Source organism: Ornithodoros turicata, unplaced genomic scaffold (assembly GCF_037126465.1).
Source record: "Ornithodoros turicata isolate Travis unplaced genomic scaffold, ASM3712646v1 Chromosome36, whole genome shotgun sequence".
NCBI classification, from domain to species: domain Eukaryota; kingdom Metazoa; phylum Arthropoda; class Arachnida; order Ixodida; family Argasidae; genus Ornithodoros; species Ornithodoros turicata.
In genome coordinates this window covers 208,440-236,179 of record NW_026999366.1, presented here as the reverse complement: position 1 = coordinate 236,179, position 27,740 = coordinate 208,440, and the positions used below count along the sequence as shown (strand labels likewise).

General features: G+C 43.9%; 2 long non-coding RNA genes across 2 annotated transcripts in view; one reads left to right on the top strand and one right to left on the bottom strand.

Moving 5' to 3' along the window:
• LOC135373949 (uncharacterized) overlaps window positions 1–13,263 on the bottom strand; it is a 41,622-nt gene extending 28,359 nt beyond the window's left edge. The window contains exon 1 of the long non-coding RNA XR_010416681.1: window positions 13,105–13,263. This is a non-coding gene — a long non-coding RNA (uncharacterized LOC135373949). The remainder of the gene's footprint in view (window positions 1–13,104) is intronic.
• Window positions 13,264–26,759: 13,496 nt separating this feature from the next.
• LOC135373948 (uncharacterized) lies at window positions 26,760–27,432 on the top strand. The gene is made up of 3 exons (XR_010416680.1): window positions 26,760–26,869; window positions 26,937–27,222; window positions 27,290–27,432. It is a non-coding gene; the product is annotated as an uncharacterized LOC135373948 (long non-coding RNA).
• Window positions 27,433–27,740: the final 308 nt, after the last annotated feature.

The following is a 27,740-nucleotide window of genomic DNA, read 5'->3' as shown; positions in this document are numbered from 1 at the left end:
ATTTCCACGAGCACCAAATGCACAGCCACTGCAGCATTTGGGAAATGCACCTGAAAAGAAAAGCCCAGACGTAGGTTACGTATACATGTTCTTTATTTCATAGTGCTTGAGGTACAATTGCTACCGCAGTTACAATCCTTTGTATTGCTAATGAGGCCAAACCAGACAAACACCTACCACCTATCAACCACCTACCAAACACCTATCAATACTAGAACCGTAATTACCACCGAAGCTATATATGGCATGAAACTCTTGCTTGCCAGGATACAAAGCGGCTGCTTTGTGCATTGCATAACAAAGCTTGGCCTCCCTTTGTTCTGGGGTCTTAAAAGAAACATTCAACAAGAATGATGTAAAGTCCTGCTGGCAACACTGCTTTAAAACTCCTGACGCCAGTATATCAAAGCGTGCCAAAGCTTAATGTGCCCTCAAGGAGCAGCGAAAGAGCGAGCAAGGAGCAGCGGCGTTTTCGCTTCACAGGTTTTCTTGAATGCTCTGAAAAAAAGTCATATTCAGCTGGACATGTACTGCTGGCGACATATTGTCTGTCATTTGGGTTTCATGGTCTCGCTGCTTTCTGCGGCATGCTGCAGGTAGTGAGTAATAAACAGGCACAGCAGATTTTTCCCGACCTGCCTGCTGCTTACTGCTTGCAACGACTCTTCACAGAGGCTGCAGAATGCTGTGAAAGCCCGAAACCCAAACTTCAGACAAGTACGTCTCAAATAGGTACAATGTACATTCTAAACCCATTGACGGATAGGTGCTGCCTGATCAACTGGCACATTTATCAAAAAGTGCACAGATGACTTCAAGAGGAAGCCTGCGAAAGCTGTGGGTGCCCTGTGCCCCCTGAAACAACTGGTACGACATCGCTGCTGACGCCAGGAGCCACAGTGTACCGGGCGTAATGAAGGATTACTTGTACCAACTAATAGCGAGGCACATTATGCCTCTCGAGTTCTCTAACAGAAAATGATCTCCAGGCTTCGCAAGAAAAAAAGAAAAAGAAAAGAAGATGAAGAAAATAGGGGAAAAAATGCACCAATGACATTGAACTTGAAACACCAAATTTTATTGGCGTACACATACCTTTAAATTTCATCCAGTACATTATCGTTGGCAGAATGAAAACCATACAGCGTTCACTATTCCCAACACACACATATGGAGCACACGTTGCATGGACACAACCCCTCCGATGCACCAGGCTGGCACTGCAAAGCTCAATCAACATCCTTAGTGACAAACACGACAGTTCCTCAAACGAAATGGCCGACGAATAATTATCCGAGCATGTGGCACCAGACCCCTCTTCGATGTGAGAACCAGTTGAGTTTTGCACGCATATGCGTTGTAGCGGATGCTGGGCAACGACAAGGATGGCCACGCGCATGGAGCACCCGCTTCTCAGTTCCACCGGCGCGGCCATGGAGATAGGCCACCGTCATCGCCTCTCCGTGGCATACCATCATCGCCGGTCGGGGCTCATGTAGAGGAAGACCATCGTCCTCTACATGCGTGACCGTTGAGACAGGACACTACCTGTAAAGAAACCGAACTGAACATCACGCTGGTATTGTTCAAACGTTAATGCTAGAATATTACGGCTTTCTGTAACTCACGTGCTTGCAGTCGATACAGTCCCACGTTCACCTATAACGAAAGAATATGTTTAGCCTCGCTTGTAATATAAATCGTCGCTTCACCGATGTAGCCGATCCACTCCTGCAGCCATTTGCAATGTGTCCATCGTCTGCAACAGAACTATTGTTAAACACAAGTAAAACGCAGGCGTCGTACGTTGCATCACAGCCAGGTTGACTTACCTTGAGCAAACATTAAACTTGTAATTAAAAAGCAAGGTTGTCGTCCTTTCAAAGGCAAGGTTGCAGCGCGCACAACAGGCACGAACGCAGCGACGAATGCACTGCGGTAGGATACGCGGTGCCACGTCACTCCTCACGGGCGGAGCGCGGAACAACGTAGTACGCTCCAGCGAAGGCAACACATGCTCAGCCGGCACACGGATTATTCGACAAGCACACTAGTATGCGGCTCAGGAGGCACACATTATTCAGCGGGGCGCACATATTTGGCGATAGGTATCGTTGAGTTTGCTATTTGATAGCTGTTACGGCTGCTTCCAGACGGGTACGGCTGTGTACCGGCTGTACTTTCTGAGGGAACTTTTTTAAACCGGCACATGTTCGTCACATGATTTAGAGTTTAGACTCAAAATTTCTACTGAGGTGCCCTATTGTATGCATCTGTAGGTAACATGAAGCATATCATTGTGCTTTCAAAAGAAATACAGTTCATGTGAAAGCTCTATGCCCGCGACACCCATTTTACGCCTCTTTTACACTCGAGCTCAGTGGACGTTGTAAATAAGGTGTTACGTTATTATTACACCCATTTAACACCCCTCATTCCAGGATGTTTCTTCGAGCTGGTATAATTTGGGAGTAAAAATTAGTTTACACACCAGTTACACCCGGATTACACCCTAAAGGGTGTTTTAAATTTAAGAGTGTAGTGACTCTGGCCATGTACTCTACCCCGATAAAGTATCAACCTACGAACGGTCTAGCCGTTTCGGAACTGAAATGATACGTTGAGCTGACGCCTGAAGAACACTGTCAAGCGCAATCGAACTTTCAAATACAGTGACTAAGAAGACAGGATTCGTAACGGCACAAGTATTCCACGTGACTGTGTAACCTTCGGTGCACCGCCGGTATGAAAAGGAAATGCTCATTTGTGAAATCGCACGCCATCGTGGGCATAGGTCGGCGAATTCATGGCCTTCACAGACTCCATTCACCATCACCTCATAGAGAATGATGTGATGTTAAATGAAGGGCATGATGTGAAGTGAAGTTGAATGAAGGGCTATGATGGGGTTTGAAGTTGAAGTCCGCGTGATCGGTTTTGAAGTTGAAGTCAGCGTGTGCGGGTTTGGAAGTCGAAGTCCGTGTGTTGGGTTTTGAAATCAGCGCGATGTTTTTAAGGGGAAGTCAGTGGGGTGAGTTTTGAAGTTGAAGTCCGCGCGATGGATCTTGAAGATGACCGATAGGTTTCGAAGTCCTCATAATAGGTTTTGAAGCCGACAATCTTTAGTCGATGTCTGACGTTCACGTGTTGTGATTGTTACTTGTGCGAACGCGTGCGAAGTGAAGGGCAAATATGTATTGGATTGCACCGAGCGAACATAAACAGTGGAGTGCAGCTGTAGCTTCCACAGTTTCGCCACGAAAACCACCGCCCTCCTTCACCACGTGATCATCCGTAACGAATCACGACAAAATAGCCGGAAAACGGCGCCAAAAAGCGCGCTGGCTGATCGAACTGCGCATGTGCGCTGCGTGCCCTCTCCACACCCTCTCACTCATCTTCTCTATCCCCCCCCCCCTGTTCCGAGCGCTTCGCCAGGTCATCTGCTAATATTATCGGGAAGCAGAAAATGAAAATCCAGAAGACGAAGGAATTCACATGTACACATTTATTGACACGGTAAACATATACACAAGAAGCAACATTTGAATGCAAGTAAATCTACGCAATTATTACAGAATACTGCAGAATAAATAGGGAATAAATAGTGCCGAGCAACAGAAAGCGTGACTATCATATTATACAATCCTTAAAGGTCAGCTATGCCGATATCCCAAATAGTCGAAACGGTTGTGATATTCTGAAAGCCCACATCCAGCTCTCCCCAAAATTCACCTTCATTCTCTTAGTTCGGTACAGTACCCTGTCAAAAAAATAGATAATTCATTCCGAAACACACATGGGCGCAGCCATTTTTATGACGTAGATGCACCCGAACGGGCATTGTGACGTGTACGCGCCTTCGTACTTGTCAGTGGATTTCAGCTACGGCTTCTCGCGGCTTCACGTATCTGTGCTTGAAGATGGCGGACAGCCGGGTTCCACCGTTCCGCGATAAGTAAACAGTGCAGCAGCTGCGAACTCATTCGCGAACCAACCTCTGTGCGATGTTGTGACTGGAATTCGTCATTTGTGTTTTGTGAGCACGTACAATTTGTATCAAGTCGCGTCTGCGTTAGCCCCTTTACAGCACTTGCCCATTGTAGAGACTGACGTTTCGACAGCCGTGTTAGCAAGAAAATGCCGACAGCGTTTTATTCCTGCACGAAAAAATTGTGCTATGTATTTGAGAAACCGCATACTGCTATGGGACAAGTTTTACATACGATTTATCAATGTGCAACAGCGTCGACGATGGTATGTAAAGACGAGAGACGTAAAACGAAATACAAATCACATTTTATGGGATTCTGTGCATTTTCCAGAAGCTTTCTTTGAATCACACACTCCCATGTCACGCTGCGTTGTGTGGCACGCTACAAACTACTGCATTTTATGTCTAACATCTGGATATTGTTTGTAATGAGCACCGTCGCAAAACATGCACACGAAAGCTCCAGTAGCCATGTGGTTGCACACTATGCAGACGCAAAAGAAGTACCAGAGCAAATATTGCCACTTAGAAATGGTGTTTTTAGAAATGTGGGGTCTGAAGAGTTAGGGCATAGCATAGATCCTAGAAATCAGGTGCACCTTATCCTTCTGTAGAGTGCTCTTTCAATTCACAACTCAGCCCATGGGGTGTAAAAGTGTTAGAAACAATTATGTGACCTGTCGTCCTGGGTGACATCACTGGCCAGCCTCGGAATTAATTCCGTGCTCAGGAATTATTGTACAAATCACTTTGTGTGTAGGACATGATAAGCAATATGTAAGTTGCAACCTTGTCTGCAGCATTCTCGATTGCCTCTTACCTTTACAGTTAGAGACATGTTACCAAACCATTTGCAAAGGGCACTCTTACAGGGGCCGTATAACTTGAGTTTTTAATTTATCAAATTTATAAAAATACAAGTATACAATATGTAATATGAAATTGATATAAGATAAAAAATAACATTTATAAAAAGAATTTATCAAAAATAAATGAAAAGGCTTCATGGAAGCAATTCGTTAGCATACTCATTGCACATGAAGCACAATTATATATGCTTGGACATCATCTAATTAATCTTCTGAACCATATGTGTGGCTGCATACGAAATATTTTATGCGCATTCTCTACCTTCCTATTCCTACATGTGCACACGAATAACAGTGAATATATGTGAAGTGGCAAAAAGCAACGCTAGACTCTACCATAATTGTGCCCCTTTAACTTTTCCACATTTATGTCTGGTGAACAGGGAATATCTCACTAGAAAAGAAGACATTTGTGCATTGTTTGGCAAGCAAATAAATATATTTATTTACATTTTCCATCAATCAACAATGTTGTGACCTGGTGCAAATATTAATGTCAACAAGGGAAGTACTTACAAATTATTCGTATGTGCTCAAATGCAGATATGACAATTCTGTTTTTGTACCTCAGCACAGTACAGTTTCAAAATTAACAAACTGCACAGCATCAGCAATCTTAAAGTATCTCAAGAGGGGAATCACATAAAGCTCCAATAATAGACTGTGCAAACAAAGCTCCAAAAAACAAAGTACTTCAAGAAAAATCTAAATAATCGGTTGCCGTTGTGATATGTACTACTATGCGCAGTTCATGAATGGAACATACCTCATTGCATTGCCTCCATGTGAGCACTAGAACAGGCAGCTTTTTAGGTCGCTCTTTTCGTGTGTTTCTATTGTCTTTTTTTGTTTTCTGTTTTTGCAATAGAAAGCATGGCCATAGTGAAACACAAGCAGCCAAGGACAGGATGAGACATCTACAATGCGACTGCTAGCACTAAACTGATATATTTATTAGCAGACTCTGGAATATACACATATATGCAGCTAAGCAAATGACAATTTAACCAATAGAATAACAGACAAGAAAAAAGGGGTTATATATCTTCCCCTCTCCTCATTCTCTTTCACAGGCAGCCCTAGTATCATTCTCAGTGTGTCCGTGCGTTCCCTTTGAGATAACGTATCTCGGACAGAAGCAAATCCAACAGCGGACTGCTTACACATGCAACTGTCTTGGATTTCTCTAACCACTTGTTATTTAACCGCTGCCTTGAGCTGTGTGTTCTGGAAATTTAGGCAGCATCCAGAGTCCCTGCAATGAGTTGCCATGTTTCTCGAGGGCATCAAAAGTCTGTCCTTGGCTGCCTGTGTTTCACTATGGCTCTCAGATACAAACTACCCCATTTCAACGCAGTAGAAAACACAGATTTGTAAATAGCATCTGTTGATTGCACTGTACATACCCCCCATATAAAGGATCATAGTGGATACTACATCTTGTGCGATAACGTCAGGAACACAAAAAAGCTAGATTTGAAACCACTCTTACGTTATAGTAGTAGTATTTGTGTGAAGCTACGCAATTCCTGTCCTGCAAATAATTTAAACCATATGTTTCACCTGCCAGCGTGATGATCCCCTGAAAAGCAATTCACACTTGGCGGGAACTACCAGTTCTGAAACCTATCCCTCACATGTGTAGCCATCAGGGAGGGAACCCAAGGGCTGCGGTGGAAAAGACAAACACACACGGGCTATGTTCTCACTGTGTATCAGCTGCTCTGGTTACTAAGAAGAACATGTTCCAAATTAATATAACATGGCTTGACATGATACGCCGGCGAAAGCTAACCAATAAAATTAGTAGTTAAATGTACAATACGTAAACAGTTGCCATAACATGACAGTTTCCTTCCTGCATTCATGCGCTACCATTCAACCCACATAAACAGTGTACTGAATTTTTTTATAGCATTACACGTCGTTTGACAGAACTTGAACAAGATTATATAGCACACGATAAAAGTAGAGTGAACATAATGTGCAGAAAAAATGGCTAGGAAGCAAGCGAGCTGGTGAAGATGATGCATATGTAAAACCCCGAGACTAGGGAACACAAAGGGACGTGTTTGTGTCTGTCGCTTCGTGTTCCCTAGTCTTGGGGTTTTACATCATGCATAATGAGCAGCTTTCCATTCACGCTTAATGGCCGTAGCAGTAATGTATGAAGGCCACTGCTAAGTTGTGTTGAGAAACACCACTTTATGTTTGCCATGTCTAAATGAAACGTACCTGACCTGATCCAAATTAACCGTTCTGAGTCTGGAACACACAAAGAGAAAAACGCAACACACGTCACAACATTAACAGATAGGCAAGTGAGCTGTGGCGAGCTCCACCTTGGGACAAAGTCAACAAGTAATTCACCAAAAGTCAATGAGCGCCTGAAATGTAACATCTCTGACTGGTAGCAGGACGGTCCACGTTCAAGTCCTGGTGCTAGCAGTGACTGGCTTTTTCACAAATTATTTGTTGAAGTTTCGATGTGCTTGAGAACCATTCGTCAACCATTGTATCCTCATGAGGTGATGAGGGTTTGTCATCCCAAAGAGACTCCCTTTCTGGCATGTGTCCTTATGGATGCTCATCACTGCAGAAAAAAAAAAAAAGAAAAAGCATTTAATGACAAGAAACGGATAGTCGTATTTACTGTATAATGATTGTGCACAACAGAAAGAATACTTTTGCACAGAAGGCTGTACTTCTTGAGGTCTAACATCAAGTTACAAAATTCCAGAATATATAAGACATGTTGTAAGGTAGAGAATAAGTAGAGTTATTGAGTTGTCGAGTTGAGTTGAGGGGAAAGTTGTACCCCCTTTTTATTTTATTATATATGATTGTATAATTATTGTTATGTCTGTATCCACCTTCGCTCTCTACATTACAACATGTTTTATATATTCTGGGATTTTGTAACTTTATGTTAGACATTAACAAGAGCAGCCTTGTGCGCGAAAGTCTCGTCTCATTAAAATTTAGATGCTCTCGACAGTCTTCTTTCTGTTGTGAATCTCTATCACAGCATACCTGCACATTGCTGTTCTACGTACTGTGACTTTGCAGTAAGAGTATGGACTTTGGGTAAAAAGACTACACAGCACTGCTCAGGTATTTTTGCCTAATCGAACAGTATGTATGTATGCAGTATGCACACAGTATTTGTGCACCGGACCCACTAAAAATGTAGTGAATGTGGCATTGCCCACGGTAATGCACCAAGTTCAACACAGTTATTGTAGAATCCAGGTATTTTAGCTTGCATGTCAAGCCAGTACCACATCCAGTGTGAAGTTGTGACAAATAAATAGTTTCCATTTTTCTTAGCGCTCAGAACACAGACAGTGAATTAATAAGAGTAGACAATGTTAACATGAATTCTATTCACAGATAGTAAAGGCACCTTTCTCAATGGACGTTGATGACACTGAAAATTCTAAAACGTTATCAGAGGCGACATCAGCTTCTGTGTGTCAAAGGATTGTATGTCCAACAGTAATCCAGCTAACAGTAACAAAACTGTGCAAAAGACAAATTAACTGAGCTAATGTAACGTACCTTCTATATCAGACAGTGAAGCTTGTAACACCCCATCCACAGGAACCAGTGTCCAGACAGCAAAAGTGCTTGAACTGGGAGATAGCAGCTAATCGGAATGGCGACCTTTGTTTTCCACCCTGAAAGCACAGGTTGTAACTTTGAGGGCAGATTTAAAAGTGGTGTCAAGATGTCTGCATGCGAGTGCACATGAAAAGTTGAACATAGGTGAATACTCAAATTATAACATCACATTGTCATACCTGTTGGTGGAGGTAGACTGCAACTAACGTGTCAGCCATTTCTTCATGCACCAGATGCAAGCCAGATCATGCTTCATTTCCGCCTTCAGCGTGCACCTGTGATAATTCAGAAGTTAGATTATCAATACTATTGTGCTGTTAATCGTGGTTATATCAGAGTAAGCGCAGTAGGACAGCTGCATAATCGATTCAGTAAGCTTGCTATTTTTTATATCTGAACCTCGACTTACCTTTTTTGCTCTCGTTTTTTGCCTTGATCCTCCGTGACACGTTCAAAATGTTGTGCGTCGGGCACCTCAGATTTTCATCAGACGATTTCGTGCCGAGATTCCAAATTGCCTCTGGAGTCGCGCGTAACCCATCATAACATACGTGGGCGAAATCCTTGCAGTGGAAATTAGCAGGCACCACTGTCAGCCAAGAGCTTCGCACTGCTTGGTCATTTGGCAGCTTATAATAGGTAACACTTGAATGCTCCGATGAATTGTTCTAACAGCGTAGCACCGTCGCATCTTCGACAACTTCGCCGTGGCATATCACGCTCCAGCCCATAAAAGGCAAGGTCAGAACAAGGAAGTGCACTTTCCAACGACGCCGTGCCAAAAAAAAATATTCACATGCTTTGTTTGCGGCTTAGCAACAACATAACAGCTGTTCGCTTATGTACGATGCACAGAGGACGAAACGAAAGAAGCCAAGCAGCCAAGCCAAGAGGCCATGCCAAGCCAAAGACAGATAAACCGAGAGCAGTGACGTCGGTGCGCCCGTGCGCAGGGTTTGCCGACGGTCTGACGGCCGGGCGTGGGAATTTAAAAAAATGTTTTCTAAAAAACTACGAACAGTTGGAGCAAGATATTTCGCACACATATTCAGTGTTCGGTAATGAACACACGGCGCGAATATCGCTCAGTTCTGCGGCACTTCAAAATCGGCATATCTGACCTTTAAGGGAACCTATCCGGTTTGGAGAAAGTAGATATTATTATACATATATATAGCACGTGATGAGTCGCAGAAGCCAACCGCTTCATCCCAGCACAACTGTCGAATTTTCTGGTGACAGGGGCCACATGCTCGCGGATCGCAGGGCCACGAACAGCTGTCGGTGTCTGAATGAAAAAAAAAAACACAAGGGAACCTGTTAATAATATGGTAAACCCGAGCACAGGCAACGTTAATTGGCTGAATACGCTCTGTAAGATGCCAGTGTTACGCGCCTAATGTCGACTAATGCCAAAATTGGAGGAGCACTGCGTACGCGATGCACGCTGTTTTCATTTTCATGCACACCAGTGTATTGAACATCAGACACATTCAAATAGCGGAACAAAACGCAACAAGTAACGCCACGCAGAATCATCAACCGGCATGACTGATAACCGGCAGAAAGTGATGTAATACGGGACAAGGCGTACCTCCACGCACACTGTTAGGCGACAGTACTAAACGTCTCATCACTGACATGCATCATACGTTTGTCTGCTTACCTTTCATTCAGGCGTTCGTCCATGGCTCGAAGATCTTCGAAATCCACGAAACGAAATCGACGAAATCGCCGCCTGCTCACATATGTAGACGCGAGCTACACAACGGTCAGACGGGTCGGCGCCTCGGAGAAACGAACGCGGGCGAATCCACGGGTGAAATGAGCCTCAGCCAATCATGATCGAGAAAGGTCACGTGGGGGACAGGAGCCAATTTAAAGTAAATAGCCGGAATTTGGCGGGAAATGCAGGCTGCGACACTATTTTCGCGGCGGCGAAACGCGAAACCGGCTTACTGTGCCTCCTCTGAACATAAACGCTTCGCTTTTCGTGTCTGGTGTGGGCGTATGGGCCTGACACTGCAGATGCCTGGCGGACTTGCTCACCCCCTCGTTGTGTATCGGCGGTCGCAGGGAGGGAAAGTGTTTGGAACGCGTTACTCTCTCGCGTAGTGGGGCGCGGAGGGCAATGTCATGTAGCCGGAGGCAACTGTGAGCCTACAGCTCACAGTTGCCTGTGCTATACACCTACAGCTATAATGTGCGCCTACAGCTATAATGTGAGTATATATGTATATTGGATGGGTTTGGATTTGAGCCTCTGCCTTACGTCGCGTACGCGCATTTTACTAGACGACAGTAGATTGCTGTCCTGCTGACGAAGTGTGTTTTATTAGGCTTATTTTGTGTCTTCTTAGATTGCTTATTTTTCCTGCGTGTGATCGGGATCCAAACAGGACAAGATCAGGCTGGCATTGCTTTTGTGGACGTCTTTTATTTTAATGTAATACACAGAGGTCACTATAGTTCTCTTTCTCTCTCTCTCTCTCTATCTGAGGTGCATAGGTCATGTTTTTTTGGGAATTATGTGTTCCGCATGCATATAGCATCCATCGGACACAAGTGTTCCATCAGAGCACGCAGGTGTTATATCTTAGATATTCATCGCCAATAAAGTACATTTCAGCAGAGGTAGGGAAGTTAATTACCACCCAAAGTTGCTAGTTACGAGATATGTCATTAAGCTAAATATGTAATGAAGTTACAACCTTCAAGTTCTCAAAATGAAATTGAGTGGGAAATGAAAGTTCTTGCTACCATGCCGAAATTAAGTTGGGAGCTGAGCTCCGAATATACCTTGTCAATTGGGCACAAAGTGAGAATGGAATTCCAAGTTCTGCGAGTTCCCATTTTCCGCGCACATTTCATAGAACCTTGCCAGTGGCCTTACCACCTTCCCCGTTAAAAAATGCACTCCACGAACTCCAATTGAACGCTCTGCTGCAGCCTAACTCAGAAGCACGTCGGAATTGTGGTAGCGTACATCCAGTACATCGCGCTGCAACAAGGCGCAGCAGACAGGCTGCTGGCGCCGCGCACGTGCAAGAGGCGCGGTCACTGTCGTCGGATTTTCCTGCAGCAAAATAAAAAGAAAGAAGCCCGCGTTGTGCGTTCTGCCTGCTTGGACGTGAAGCGAAATATAGATTTCTAACTTTGCTCATGATACTTTTGCGAAGTTACCTCAAAAAGCGACTAACACTACAGTCAAGTGATTATGATGAGAGGTTGTTTCAAACATCAAATAAAAACAGGTAAGAGTGGGAATTGTTGTGCACTGTGTCGACACATTCTTATTCACAGATTGTGAGAGAGGAAAAGAAACTGTTTCACGGACTGTAAGTTGGTGGTCTTCCGGGCTCCTTGCAGTCTTCACTTCAATTCGCGCCTCACATTCTGTATGTAATACATGTGTCCAAATGTTTCGGTCGTTAAGAATTCACTTAGTGTTCGTCCGTATAGGTGGGGTGCATTTGCGTAAGCTGGATCACCAGAAAGAGTGAAAAGAAGCACACGTATAGCCAGGGTGCTCCGGTTCACCAGAAAAAGGGAAAAAGCACGGGTAAAGCTATGGTGTGACGTCATATGCACGCCACCTATATACCCTATATACAGAACCGATCATAGGAATTCCACTTTAAAACCCCATCACAAACTTCAACTTCAAAATCCATCGCCGTCTACAGAACCCATCATAGGTATTCAATTTCAGAGCCCCATCACAAACTTCAACTGCAAAATCCATCACCGACTTCAGAACCCATCATAGGAATTCAACTCCAAAGCCCCATCACAGACTTCAACTTTAAAATCCATCACCGACTTCAGAACCGATCATAGGAATTCCACTTTAAAACCCCATCACAAACTTCAACTTCAAAATCCATCACCGACTACAGAACCCATCATAGGTATTCAATTTCAGAGCCCCATCACAAACTTCAACTGCAAAATCCGTCACCGACTTCAGAACCCATCATAGGAATTCAACTTCAAAACCGCGATGGGATCTGAAGTTGAATTCTGATGATGGGCTCTGAAGTCGGTGATGGTTTCTGAAGTTGAAGTCGATGATGGGTTGTGAAGATGAAGTTGAATGATGTGATGTGATGCGATGGGTTCTGAAGTTGAAGTTGAGTTACGGGCTCGTGATGTGATGTGATGGGCTCTGCAGAAAACTGACCATGATGTGATGTTGAATGAATTCTTAGGAAAATGCCGACCTATGCTCGTAGGGCACGGTTGCTTGCGGAAGGAGACTGTGTACGCGTTTCTCAAGTTCGAGCTTGGTTTGGTTGCAGTTTATTCAACGAACGAAACGTCCTGTACGCACGGTAAATATATGAGCTTTTGAGTCAATACATTGCATCAATAAATGTGTACTTTGCCACTCAAAATGTCTGAGTCATTTTGGAATAACGGGAGCCAGGCATGAAAACCAGTGGAAGGCGAGGGTAGCCAGGACCAGCCTAAAGGCGAGCCAGAAGGTGATTCGTTCACTGTGACCGAATCATTCGCGATTGACGCATCACTAATTCGGACCACAAGATGCACCACATAACCAAAAATATTTTTGCCCAACATTTTGCGAAATTATAAATGGAATAATTAACTTACAGTCTACGGGTAATCCTTGGTGGAGGCCCTTGTCTCTCTAACGCAACTCAACACGGCAGAACTGACTCTTCACACTGCAGGCGCAATGGCTCGTATTACTAACACGCCCGAGAGGGGAGAACCTTTCGGAGGCTGTCTTGGCACAGGAAAAGGAGATAACCTTCTCGGAGGCTCTCTTAGTACAGGAGAACGGGCGGTAGGATCACGTGGTTCGGTGATGTCGCCCACTCGTTGGAAGACAGTCACGTGGCTTCGGCGCGCAAGTTGTGAACACCCTCCACCCGACCCGGAGGAGCTCTCATGCTGTAACCGCTCGAGAATAACGCTCGCAGTAAAGTCGCGCCTTTGAAGTTCGCGCTTCGAAATCAAGTGACTGTGTTCCGAAGACGGGGCCGGGTTCGTTAGCGAACCACGTGGTACCCACGGCTCTTCTCCTGTACCATTTCAGCTTCCGAAAAGATTCTCCCGTCCCGGGCGTGTCGGAAACTGCGGTCGAGACCGGAACTGAGCCGTGGCTGAAAACCGTACAAAATACGTTTTTTTTTTTCATGTCGAACCGAACCGGAACCGCACACATTTTTTCTTTCCCCTTGTACGAACCGGAAGTGAACCGAAAAACCATGTCATCAACCATGTGGCCACTTCCTTCTCTCTTCTTGTTTTTTTTCTTTAAAAATGAACGATAACCTTTCCCGATGGAGTTCAATGGCATGCTAGCTGTACATCATTTCCCAGTCGAAACCGGGAGGTAGCCGGGTTCGAATCCCGATGCCTACTGTGCTGCCTTGGGTTTTTCATTGGTTTTCGTCGGACGCTTTCAGACATATGTCGGGACAGTTCACTTAGAAGTCGGTCCAGGACGCACCTTTCCCGGGGGGGGGGGGGGGGGGCGACAATGCCGAGCCCTTTCACCGTCACTTTTCGGTGCAGTAGAATATTTTCTGCTGTGAGCTGCGTGTTTCTTTGTATCTAGGAGGTGTAGAGGAGAGGCAGTAAGAGGAAGAAAGAAGGAAGAAGCCACCGCCGAAACCTGATATGAATTCTGAGTCGCATGAGTTTCGATATTCGCGGTGGCCATTTTCTCGGCTTCTGTTACCCTCTTCGCTATGAAACTTTCAATGCAGGTTCGCATTAGGTGCAAAGAACTGTGTTTTTTTTTATTTTTTTTTATTTTTTATTTGCATAACCTGGGATGATCTGGGATAAGGTGCGGTACAGGTTTCCAAAATCAGGGTGCGGTGAGATACGATAGCACACCATTATCAGACTGCTCGTTACGTGAGAACGTAGAGGCGCAGTGCGCTGGGAGCTCTTCAAGGTTCTAAGGTTTTATACTCGACAATCCTTGTCACACAGCAGGGAATTGGTAAAACGTCGTCGGTAGCGGGACGACTTCAATGTTGAAGGACTGGCAAATTAAGAACCGCTTGTACACAGGAAAGAAAATATACAAGGAAGGAGCCACATCCGGTACAAATGAGTATCCGGAGGCAAAGTAAAATATTTCCCTCGCTGCTATTTCGATAACAAGACTGAGTTGACGGGCATGGTGTTTCTTAACGACATAAAATAACGTTCAGCACGAAGCTGAACATTGATAAACAAGATCTGTACGGATGGACACGGAAATGCTGTAAAAAAAGAGGTGCTGTAAATAGTGCTGGCAAGCTGGTGTATGACTGCGTACTAAACCCGTGACAAGGAGTACAGACAAATTCTGGCTACACAGCAACAGGTTTCATATGTATAAAGAAAATTTATTACATTAACTTGATGACATGTTCAGTGCAAGCAATGAATAACGGTGGTATATACAGAGAACCCAGTTAATAACCCACGATGAATAACAGAGGTAGATAAAAAGAGATAACAAGTTTAATGGACAGCAAACCTTATGTAGTCAACAACCTCCGGAGAGGAGGCGCAGTGTTGCAAAGTGTTGCGAATTCGCTGCCTCAATAAGAATGATTTAATGAGTGTTTGCGCAGGTGCTCTTTGGAGCAATATACAGAGTGTCCTCGAAAACGTGTCATTGAATTATAATAAAAAAAAAGTACAACACCTAGAGCCATGCGGTCAACGGCATTTGTTCTTGACGGGTTTTTCCACCTCCTGATGTGCATGCCACGTAACCTAAGTTTAATTATGTAAAATTTTGGAAGCTTAAGTTTGAAATTTGCCAAGCAAATGTCACTTTTTACCCCACCAACTTGAAGAGCGTGTCTCATTTACTCAGATTAATGATAATTGACGAGGATATTCAGGAGCTATCACATCGGAAGAAATCATCATGCCGAACATCATGCCCTACGAAGCTCCGGCAAGATAGCGCAAAGTGATTTTTTCAGCGGAATCTTTGTCAGTTCGACGAAAGGAGGTTAGAAACCCAGCCCAACCGCGGCATCGCAGAAAAAGATACCACAGGCATTGCTTGTCGCGTCCAACTTTCGCTGGGGTAACACTTGGCGCCTCCCAATTTTAGGAACTGCTTCTTTTTCTACTATCACTCTGTGGGCTGGCTTTAGGACCTCCTTTCGTCGGTGTGTGGGCGATTGCGCTCAAAAAGCCATCGCGCGTTATAGCACGGTGTTCGGAAAAGGATGCTGTTGGACTGTTTTTTTCGATGGGATACCTCATGAACATCACTGTCAATTGTCATGAAGTTGTGTGAATTCTGCCCGCTCTTCATATTGGTGGGGTAAAAAAGTGACCTTCACTTGGCAAACTTCCGAGTTGAGTTTGCAAATATTTACATAATTAAACTTACAATATATGACAACCACATGAGGTGGTGGCAAAGTCCTAATAAAACAAAAGCCGTTAACCGCATGATTCTAGGTGGAGTAGTTTTTTTTTATTATTATTATTATGATTCAATGGCACGTTTTGTGGGACATCTATGCATTTGGCGTTACGCATTCGTTGCTGCGAGTGGTGGATCCTACAATGTCGGTTGATACACTGCGGTTCTTCACCAGCACTATGCGCATAGAAAAAAAAAAGTCATTTCCTCCCCCAAATATATTCCGCGGCACCCACTCTTTTCCTAATATTTAAAAGATGGAGTGACTTTAACGAGGATCTCTCCTGTTTTGCTGTCTTTCTTTAGCCGGAAAGTCCCCAATTAAACGGTTCATTATTGTATTGTAAGTAATTAGTAATCGTGGACGTACATACGCTCTTCTAGGGATTTCCGCGTGGCCGTAGAACTCAACCGCTAAAAATAGAATCTGTGCTGGTCTCTGTAGCGTGTTGATAAAATTTTGTAAAGGTAGAAAATAAACGCCCTCTACGATCTTGTTGAAAATAAAGCGATGAACTGTCCGCAACTGGTATGTCATCAACCGATTCAGAAACACAACTATTGGCCATTCAAATCAAGTAAAGTTTGCGGCAGCATAAAGTTTGCAACAATGAGGATATACTCTATGGCTTCCGCTTTTGAGGGGGAGGGGGGCATGACTAGTTTTGTTTCGGTATTCGCAATTCGATATTTCAGCGCGTCTATTGCTTTCTCTTCCTCATATTTTGTACACTTTTACTTCTCATGGCCTATAGTAGGTGACGCCTTCATCCTTGCAAATTGGAGTACGCTGCGTCGCTAACTTCACTTTACCTCAAAACATCATTTCAATCACTAAGTTTTCCCGTATGTCAATCACCCACTAAGACTGACCAGCTTTTCAATGATGTCCATTCCGGCAGAAGAATCAGAGCGGGAGCTTACTTTGACCAGAGAGGTGCTTCAAATGTCGATGAACGATTAACGACAATCATTGTTTATAGCTTTGTTCGACTGAGCGGGTCGTCCTTGGAAGAGAGGCGACGCAGTTTCGCTCAAGGCGGAGTCGCGGTTTCGTAACCTGTGCTATGTATACTACTCCGACCGATGTTGCTCGGTATCGTATTCCTCTGGGATGGAAGCCAAATACGTAGTACCATGCGGTGCGATTCAGCTGAGGCTGTGCGAAACAGTGTTGTGGATTTAAATCCGGATTTAAATCCATCAAAGGGCTCGTGCACTTGATTTGGGATTTGATTTACGAGGAAAATATGGCGAGAATTCGGATTTGAATTGAATCACATTTTTCACAGATGATTTGCATTTGGATTGAATCACAATTTTGGCAGATGATTTGGATTTGGACTGAATTACGTTTTTTTTTTTGTGTGTGTGTGTGTTGCGACGGAATTGGATGTGTATTTGGTCAAGCTTCTTAAGGCAAATGGCTGGATTTTGACTGCTGCGAAATTTGACGTTGCCGGGCAGGCAGATTCTTTGTCAGTCGTGTCTAAAGCCGTCTCTATAATTACGTTTTTACAAGACATTTGGCTGAATTGCAATTCACATATGTTTTCACATGACGCAATGCAACTCTTAATGAGGAGAAGGTTAAAAATATGTTGGATTTGGGATGGTTTGCATTGCATCCCGCCATCTCGGTTCCCAATGCCCCGCCGAAAGTTCCGTTTCGTTCAAAAAGAAATCCCGTGAATTTTTGATTGCGTGAAACAGTCTACGGACAGTGTCTATCGACTGCTTCAAGCTTAAGAGGTGGCCTATAGACATCTTTCTTTCCGAGCAATAAGGGCACGTCATGAAATACTCTCAAACATAATCTCATGGGAATTTTCTACGTTTAATTCACAACAGTGTCGCAACTTTCTATGATTTCTTAGAAATGGAACGTATTGGAGAAAGCGCACCACAGGGTCGCTGACCTCAGGCACAGTACGTTCGAGAAAAGGACTACCATATACGTATTCTGTCTGTTTTGTTGGTTCTGAACTGCGACTGATGTCGCGTTCTGGTGTCCCAGAGACTGCTAAATTAAGTCTCGAAATGTGCACATGAGAACCAGTGGTATTAGGTCATTGAGTCCAGGAACAGGAATGTGAATGTTGGTATCCCTTTTTTCATAGTGGCTTGCTTATGGTCAACTTGATGCCACCGCAGAACTTGTACCGCAAGAACGAACGATGAAATAGTCCTCTATTTAAGCGAGTGCACAGTACATGATTATGTTTCCCCTCTCGGCTATTGGATGTCCGCAGCGGCCCGCTACCTGCTGCTTTCGGAAGTTAGCGAAACATGTATTTGCAGTACGTGCAAGCTCTGGAGCAGTTGAACGAGTGTTCTCTGCAGCCAGCCTGATCAAGACCGCGAAAACAAACAGAGTGCATCCAGCTCCATTGGAGCAGCTGGTCTTTCTAAACAAGAACCTGAGAGAATAAGCGCGTTGGGCGTGTTGTGCGGATGTACTATTGAGTTCTTTATAACACAACTGCGGTGTGCAGCACGCAGCCATCACATTTAACGTAACATAATTCCCGACAGGTGGCTTTATCATATGTGCCGAGTAGGCGTATTTGACAAATGTTACTCTGATATCCGCGTGAAAATAAAATGTCAGCTTCAACCTTCGCATCCCTATGTTGGCTATTCCTCTCCGCTGCAGGTGACGTTTATAGGTGTTTGTACCATGTCACGGGTCCTATCCAGCGAATGCATGCAGTAATTGTATACCTTGTAGACATGCTCAGATGCATGCTACAGTTATTTCGGGAACTTTAGCCTCGGGATTTGTTGAAGGATTTGATAAATCTTGGTTTAAAACCGGATTTGATTTAGCGCACCAACAACAAATCCGGATTTAAAATGATTTGATATGTTGCCTCAAATTTAAATCCGGACTTGATTTGGATTTGACTTGCGGTGTTTCGAAAAACATGGATTTGATTTAAATCTGATTTGACTCGTTAAATCCGCAACACTGGTGCGAAACTCTTGTGGTGGTGGGGGGGGGGGGGGCGGAGAACAAGCGGTGTAGATCGCTTTATTCCAGTGTTATTAAAGTACATGAGATATTTCCTATAATCTCGATAAGGCTCCAACATAAAAGTAGAGCGTGCAGTGTGGCGCGGTTGAGTGCTGTAAGAATATGTGTTGTTGTTGTTGTTGATGTACCTCCTCTGTAAAAATACACTGTATAAGTAGTAATTTTCGCGAAATTTGCGAGCGCTCTTTCCTTCGCGATATTTAAAGTTAAGCGAAATATTCGAACGAAATATGTAAGAATTTTTACCCAGAAAGCTTAGGCGACCTATGTACGCGATTTCTTACGCTGTTACGCTGCGTTGAATGGCAGTCAAACCTGCTCGATGAGGTGACAGGAGTGACGGGGGACAAGGCAATTCGGCAATGACCCGGACACCAACCGAGTAGGGACCCCTTAACCTCAGCCCCATCAGTCAGAAGGGCTGAAAAGCAGATGGAGTGGCTTAATACCCAGTTGTGGCACCTTTCCTTAACTTCTTCCTGGATTTTCAAGGTGGAAGGCCTCTAAGACGCCTGGTACAGGATCAACGCACCGCGGGACCGCGATTTCAAGGTTCCGCGAACATATGCCTCATCCCACTCGTGACAGGCTTCATTTTACTCACAAACGTTCTTCATGACGGCTTAAAACAGAAAAAAAAAGCTTCAGAGATGGTCGAAGTTACGTTCGTAACTCAACGTCGTTCGCAGCGTAAATTCGGCCATCTATGAAGCAGAATTTTTTTACGTTCTGCTTTGAGTCGTCATGAAGAGCGTTTCTGAGCAATATGAAAGTTGTCACGAGTGGGCATATATGGGATGCCCACGCTGTCGAATTGACGCATTTTCCGTAGTCACCCCTCACAAAAAGACTGCTAGGGGCGTTGCCCTAAATCACAATACGACGTACTCGCTATGAGGAGAAAGGACATTTCGAGGCGAACACAGTGGTGTAGACTACTTTGGGGACTTACCTGGGGACGAGTTGTGAGGTTCCCAAAACCTACCATATCTTACAAAGGTGGCAACTTTGCGATTTTTTCACTCCTCAAAGGCAAACCTTGGGGTCTTCAGAACTTTTGATGAAATGCTACCCAACCTAGATAATAAGTGGAAAAAAAATTCAGCTGAAAATGTCAAATAGTTATCTGGATACGTGGCGCCAAACTGCGTAGGGAGCGCAGTGGTCGAAACGCCCACATCTGAATGATCCCAGGCAGCACAGCGCGACGACCCAACGTCGGTGCGCCGGCGGTGACCGACCCGACCGGGTCGGCTCCCGACCATGGTCCGGCATACGGTTTGCAACACGGGGGTGTTAATGGTCCGTTATCGGCAGCCTGTATCGTACCCCAACGATTTCCCAATGCACACTTACGGGTACCTCCTACCGCCCCAAACAAGAGGTAATTTGCGCGATTTTTAAAAACAAAAACAATATGTCATTGTAGAAAACTCTTTATTGCATCATAGTCACAAGATACATGGGATCTTTATGGCATCACTTCATCAGCAACGAAAAAAAAAAAAAGAACGTTACATTGGAAGTATATAATCACCAGTCCTGCATATGTACTATTTACTTCAGAAATATTCACTTAACAGAGGTTATATGGAACAGAGATAGGAGTTGGAACTCGTTGCCAGTTAAGTTAGACTGTTGAAAGATGGAAGTCACTGAAAACGGAAGGGTTAGCCAGAATACAATGTAGCCCGTTTCCGCGTTAGCTCAGACAGGGAGGTCCCATGGACCTCCTAGATTTTCATTTTATATATATATATATATATATATATATACAGGGTGTCCACGCTAAGTGTGAACAGATTTTTAAAAAAATATATATAACACTTTTTCCAAGATGAAATCAATTGCAATATAGCATTGCTAAAGGGCAATCCCTAGCAGGGCATTAGCAAAGTCCAAAGGCAATGTCTTAATTAACTTTCATTAATTAACTTTTTAATTATAAAAGCTACAAAGTTGTCCCAATGAGAACATCTGTTCCTTTCGGTCACCTGATATCGTAGCCGTTTTCAGAACGAAAATCCGTTCGATTGATCGCCCGCAAAAAATTCGTGAAGGAACGCCATCTTTTTCTTTATTTTGTTCATTGCGCTTCTTAGAAGACGCGTCTTTCTTTCACCCCCAATGTGAGAGGGAGAAAGAGCACACTATCGCCTCCGTCGTCATGGAAAAAGATTAAAAGGAAACAGAAAATGCAACCCAAGATAAGGCCAGTTCCGATAGAGTCACCCGATACATTTGTTTTTGTTTTGTTTCCGCAAGTTAAAGCTCATCTTCGATGCATGAGGAGGCACTGTGCTCCTTCCCCCTCTCCCGTTGGGGATGAAGGAAATACGCGTCTTCTAAGAATCGTCAATGAACAAAGTAAAGAAAAAATGGCGTTCCTTCACGAATTTTTTGCGGCCGATCTATCGAACGGATTTTTGTTCTGGAAACGGCTACGATATCAGGTGACCGAAAGGAACAGATGTTCTCATTGGGACAACTTTGTAGCTTTTATAATTAAAAAGTTAATTATTGAAAGTTAATTAAGACATTGCCTTTGGACTTTGCTAATGCCCTGCTAGGGAGTGCCCTTCGGCATATGCTATATTGCAATTGATTTCATCTTGGAAAAAGTGTTATATATATTTTTAAAAAATCTGTTTACACTTATCGTGGACACCCTGTATATATTTAGAAACGCATCGCACATGATGATCAACATTGGTAAAATTAATAATTCCTACCGGATACTTTCCGTGCAAAAAATCGAGAAATACAGCCCTGAATTCGACTGTTGCAATTTTGCCGCGTTCGCACGTGTATACCACCTGAGTTTTAAAAAATATCGTAGTGGATTTTTTTTTGTGCTTTAGTACTCTTACCTGTCAGCAGTCCGAGCGCAAATTTTGGCGCGCAGGTGCAACACTCTGTTGTATAAAAGCGGCGAACATGCTTGTCGCGCAGTTTTGTTCCAACATCGACGCTTCTTGCTCTGGCTGCAGATATCTCCAACATGTTCGTACGCAGTGGGGCCGCGTTTTAAAGCGCTAATCACCAGTATACGCCGTGGGAGAATATTTTTTTGCGTTAGATGAAAGGCCTACCATCGGGGCATATCCTGGGAAAATATACATTGTGTCTTTTTTTAGGCGATACAGATTTTCCTAAAAAAAAACTATCACGGTTATAGACATGCTGTTTTCACCTCTGTCATCTCTGGGCCGGCGGACGTTCTTCGCCATCTGTTACTCAACCGTCAAATCTCTAATTACCTATGAATCATTAATTAACTTTTTAATTATAAAAGCTACGAAGTTGTCCCAATGAGAACATCTGTTCCTGTCGGTGACCTGATGTCGTAGCCGTTTTCAGAACAAAAATCCGTTCGGTAGATCGTCCGCAAAAAAATTCGTGAAGGAAGACCATTTTTTTCTTTATTTTCTTCATTGCGCATCTTCCTAGATGCGTTTTTCCTTCGTTTTCGTTTCATTATGAGGAGAAGAGAGGTTGGCCATGCTCAGCAGGCCAACGAGAGATGGTGAAGGAGCCTCATGCGTCGAAGATGCCGCTGCAGTGCCGCCTTATGCGTCGAAATTGAACATTAACATGCTGAAAGAAAACAAAAACACATGTATCGGGCGACGCTATCGGAACTGCCCTTATCTTGGGCTGCATTTTCTGATAATCTTTTTCCAGGACGCAAGAGGAGATAGTGTGCTCTTTCCCCCTCTTACATTAGGGGTGAGGAAAGACGAGTCTCCGAAGATGTGCCCATTGAACGATATCAAGAAAAAATGGTGTTCCTTCACGATTTTTTTGCGGAAGATCTACCGAACGGATTTTTGTTCTGAAAATGGCTACGATATCAGGTCACCGACAGGAACAGATGTTCTCTTCGACAACATCGTACCTCTTATAAACAAAAAGTTAATTAACGATTTTTAGGTAATTATTCATTTGACGGTCGAGCAACATTTGACGAAGAAATATTGCCGGCCCAGAGATGATAGAAGTGAAAACAGCATGTCTATAGCCCTTATAGTCTTTTAATGAAAAATCTGTATCGCCTAAAAAAAGATCCTGTATACGAAATCAAGTGGGACATTTTTGAGAAATACGCGCGCAAAATCCATGTTTTTTTCTTATTTGGATTATGCCTACACATTTGCCTATTTCAGCACATGCCGCGAGGAGGTATATGCAAGATAGATATATCAGATGAAATAGCATTAAAAGCTGAGTGAGCCGATACAAGTATGGCAATCAGAGACATCTATAGTCAGAGATATCACGCGTCGAAATTAGGACAAAAGTGCGCGAGAGGGCATGTTCGCGATTTTTTATAGCACACAGCGTTGCACCTGCGCGCTAAAATTTGGTCTCTGACGGTCGGCTTGTAGGCATAACAAAAAACATAAAAAAAATCACAACAATATCTTTTAACACCCGGGAGATATACGCGTGCAAACACTGCAAAACTGAAACATCCGAATTCTGGGCCGGATTTTCTCGATTTTTTTGCACGAAAGCTATTCGGCAACAATTATTCATTTTACCGCTGTTGATCATAATACACGATGAGCTTATCGATATGAAAAATACTTAAGACCCAGGTGGTCGATGGGAGCTTCCTGCCTGAACTGACGTGAAAACCGCCCGTAACTAAATTTCAAACGCAGTTACACCTAATAAAACGTAATGAAAATTCACGTGAAGTTCCTAAGCTACTTTAGAAATGTAACAGGTTACCTTCAAGTTATTTGCTACTCAATATATATACTGTTTAGTTCTTGACCTGCCTATATGGTTAATTCAGACCTTGCTGTCAGAATGGGCGATTCAAGCCGTTTCAAAATAGTCTCGATATACAAAAACGATATCAATATCTGCTACGACAAAAGCAGCCTACATTTATAGGCTTCTTTAGGGAGGGATTTGATGATTTTGATCTCGTAATAAGGCACATGAAATAAGAGCACAAAGCAAGTTTATGATGTATTGGTTGTCTCCTTCACACATATCGGATAACTGTGCAAAGTTTAACCCTGCTACTGAACGCCCTCTATCATTATCAATACACTGCTTATCGTTAAGATGCGCGATACCTGAGCTTCCTGATGTTCAGCTAAAACAAAATTTGTAACATTCACCGCGTAACAACGGGAGTTAGACGCGCCGTGCATGTGTCATATTTCACCTCAAGTCATGGGGGGGACGCAGCCTGCGATGTTTGTAGAAGAGAATCGAACAACACGAACTTGGAACTTTCATGAAGTTGCTTTGACAAACTTAACCCCCACCAGCGAAAAATAAAAGAAGGTAAGGAACGAACTCCACAAGAAGATACTGGAGCTCAAAAGCAAAGAGTTATGCAAAAAGTTACTGAAAATAGCTAAGCCGAGTAGTCTACGTAGTTCCAGTATCGAGTTACTTGTAACGAGTTACCCCCACCAACAACATGGAACACGTGAACAACTTGAGAATCCGTACTTCATGTGTCATGATGGTTCCATCAACAACAATCTAAGAAAAAAGGTGCGAAAGGGTGGTAACTTCCTTGGTTACCACCTAGGTCAATATAACGTCTGATAAGGGGCGTAAAAGGGTGGTAAAAGAAATTATCATCCATGCAAAATACAACAAAAAGGTGTACGCCCCCCTCGCTCACCGAATTAGAAGCGGTAACCCTATCGTGGCAGAGAGCAAGGTAGAGGGTAGAACTTTGCAACCTTTTAGGCACAACATATGCGACAACTATTACCTCCTAAAAAGTATAATTGCTCCAACTTTTTTTCTGAAAGTGCAGTATGGCACATGTAGTGCGACTCGTACCGTTGTCTTTAGGATACTGAGAGAACTATTAATATATCAATCACTATCACTATTAATGTATCAAGAATCAACTTCCGCGATCTTGAGCGCAGAATTACTCCAACCGTTCGCAAATTCGCGGCTAAGGGTGGCAGGGTCACGTGATGCTACGTCACACTGAACTCGCGAGGTTACTCGAGCTTAATGAAAAAAAAAAACGCATCCTGACGTCATAATTCTAGGTTACCCTGCTTTGGAGCAGAGTGCTGAAAGGTTGTTACCAGGGGGTACCAGGCCAAAACACCCGAAGGTCGTGCTCGACCCCGCTCAGTTTTGGTTCCCAAAATTGTCATCGACTCCTTATTGCAAATAAGGATATTTTCCTGGGGCTTACTGGACAATGTTGAACCGTTTTCGATTTAGGCGGGGACAAATTTTGTCAGAATCGCGAAAACCATGCTACGAAAAAAGTTACGTATCGAGCAGGGTTTTGCGTCCAGGTGGACTTTAGTGAGATAGAATGAAAAAGCATGGCCCTATCATTCTGCCAATATCCAGTTCTTCCGTTGTGTTTCATTTTCGGCCAGGGGAAGGGGGCTGCTTTTTGGCGATATTTTTTACCACTTTGCGCCTTGCTAAGGCACATTTCGCACAAGCTGAAAGGGACAAATAAATCCAGCATGTTCCATACTCCAAAATACCGTGTTGTCAAGGCCGACCACGCAATATTTTTTGCCCAATTTAATCCCAAACGTCGTACTTTTGGTACAGCTGGCCGTTTTCAACACCATTTTCAAAAATGAAGCGGTCGGCCGAGAACAACCCAAATGGGTGCAGATGACGGATCAATGTCTATACTAACGCACATAAAAAATTAAGACTGAAGGTACTTTTTAGGTACTTTTTGATACTTTTTGGCGAGAAAATATTTTTTTGGTGTCCCACTCAACTATACACAGAGCTACGCAGGGGCCCGAGGCTTGATTCGGCGAACAACGTTTTTTCGTGTGGTGGAGTTTCCCTATCGGTTATGGAGGACCATAAATACATTATATATTTATACACATATAATACATAAGGACATTGTAGCTCTAAAGGGCTAAATGCGCCGGGAAGAGGCAAGCAGTAAGGGTGCCATCCGCGGATACGTCGATTGAAGACGGACTACACGCTCACACACGTCCGCACAGGTTGACTTCTTTATTGCAACTACAACTAAACACAGAGAGAGAGAGATGGAGACCACAGAAGGGAAGTAAACGGACACTCTCCGTGGGAACGATACGAGGATGGGAAGCCAAAGGAAGTTTATGTAATTGGATGCTCGCCCCCAAGTGGTTCACAGATCGAACCCCAGACACTGAAAGCACATATGAAACGGTCTGTCTTTACGTTAGCGGAGAAGGCAGCACATACATCTAAACATACGTTCGTTTCCCCAACAGACATTATATACAGCTAAGTCACATCTATATGCTACTACCGCGTACTAGCCCGATACATTCATGTGGTGCTCGCTAACCTATCCACACCGAACGGCTGGCTGCTGATGATCATCCAAGCAGGCTGGGATGATAAAAACAGTATATTTGTAAGTTAGACAGTCTACATATTTTATCTTCGCGATTGTAACAGCTTGCAGTAAGAACAAAAGATACCCACATAAATGAATGCAAAACCGTTTCATTATTATTCCATGTTTTCTTTTCAAACGTTAAAAAGCAAAGGCGACTATTGGCACACTCTAAAAAAGAAACAGGGTTCACGGTGCGCCTTCGAGAACCTTCTCATTCATGGGGTTCGGGCTGCAGCGTGTAAGTTTGAAGCGGTACATAGCGGGTTTGTGAAGTCACCGACGGTTTGAACCGCCTAACAGCGCCGTGAATCCCCTGTGAACCTTCTCCTCTCGGCCACGAAACAGAAAGAAAAAACAAGATGTGTGTACTTCATGAACTTCTCGTCAACGGAAGGCAAGCTTTTGCTTTAGGACGCTGTTGGCAGTGTTCCAGACAGCTGCTTCCTTGCGTCCGTGTGTTGTCATGTCGTCGTGCCGGCGCGGTTTGAATGGTGTTGTTATACGCGTTTCATATTTCCAGACTGCAACGTGCTTATGTGGAATGGCACCGGTATGTACCCGGACATCTTGTTATTTGCTACTTACTACACCCTCACCATTGAAATTTTTTGTCGCAGGGATCAAGGAAAATGATGTAGCCTGCGTTGATTTCCAGACTGGCAGTGTGCTTGTGAAGAATGGCTTCGGTATGTAGCTGCATCTTTTTTACTCGTTGCTCGCTACACGGTCACCATCCATATTCTTTATCGCGGGGATCAATGGGAAGGATCCGGTCTTCGTTGGGTACAAATACCACTGTTTAGGTAGGTCTTAGGCAACAACTGTTTCGATACGCCGATAAAACTTTGCAGGTTATGGTATCTGGCATCAGGAGGAGCTTGGGAAACGGAATGCAGATAACAGGTGAGCGTGAAAGTCTATCTCCGAGAGGCAAGTTTGCTGATCGCACTTCTCTGTCTCTCCCATATAGATACTGATTAACTGTCACTCCGTCGTTCGTTCTGCTAGGTTGAAGATACGGGTAATTGGTTAGCTCGTTACTCGAGCTTTGTGTCATATACGCACATAGATGTGCTATTGCTTGCTTTGAGAGAAATAAACGTTCCGAAATGATTCGTTTGTTTCGTTTTTCTGTCTTTATGTCGCCGAGGTGCCGATGGTTGAAAATTCAACCAGAGGGGAGGGAAAGGGCAACTTCTGGAAAACCTCGAAAATGAGAGGGTGATCTGTACCTCTTCATCTTCGCGGGTTTGTGGTACCCTCTAAATCAGGGGTTACATTACTGCAATTTTGTGCCCTCTGAATAAGCGGTAGCCAGACGGTACCAGATTTAGAGTGTAGGGTATCTCACTAAAAGTGACCACCACAATTTCCTCTGTACTGCGAAAAGATAGATCTTGAACGCTGCTCCGAATGAAGTT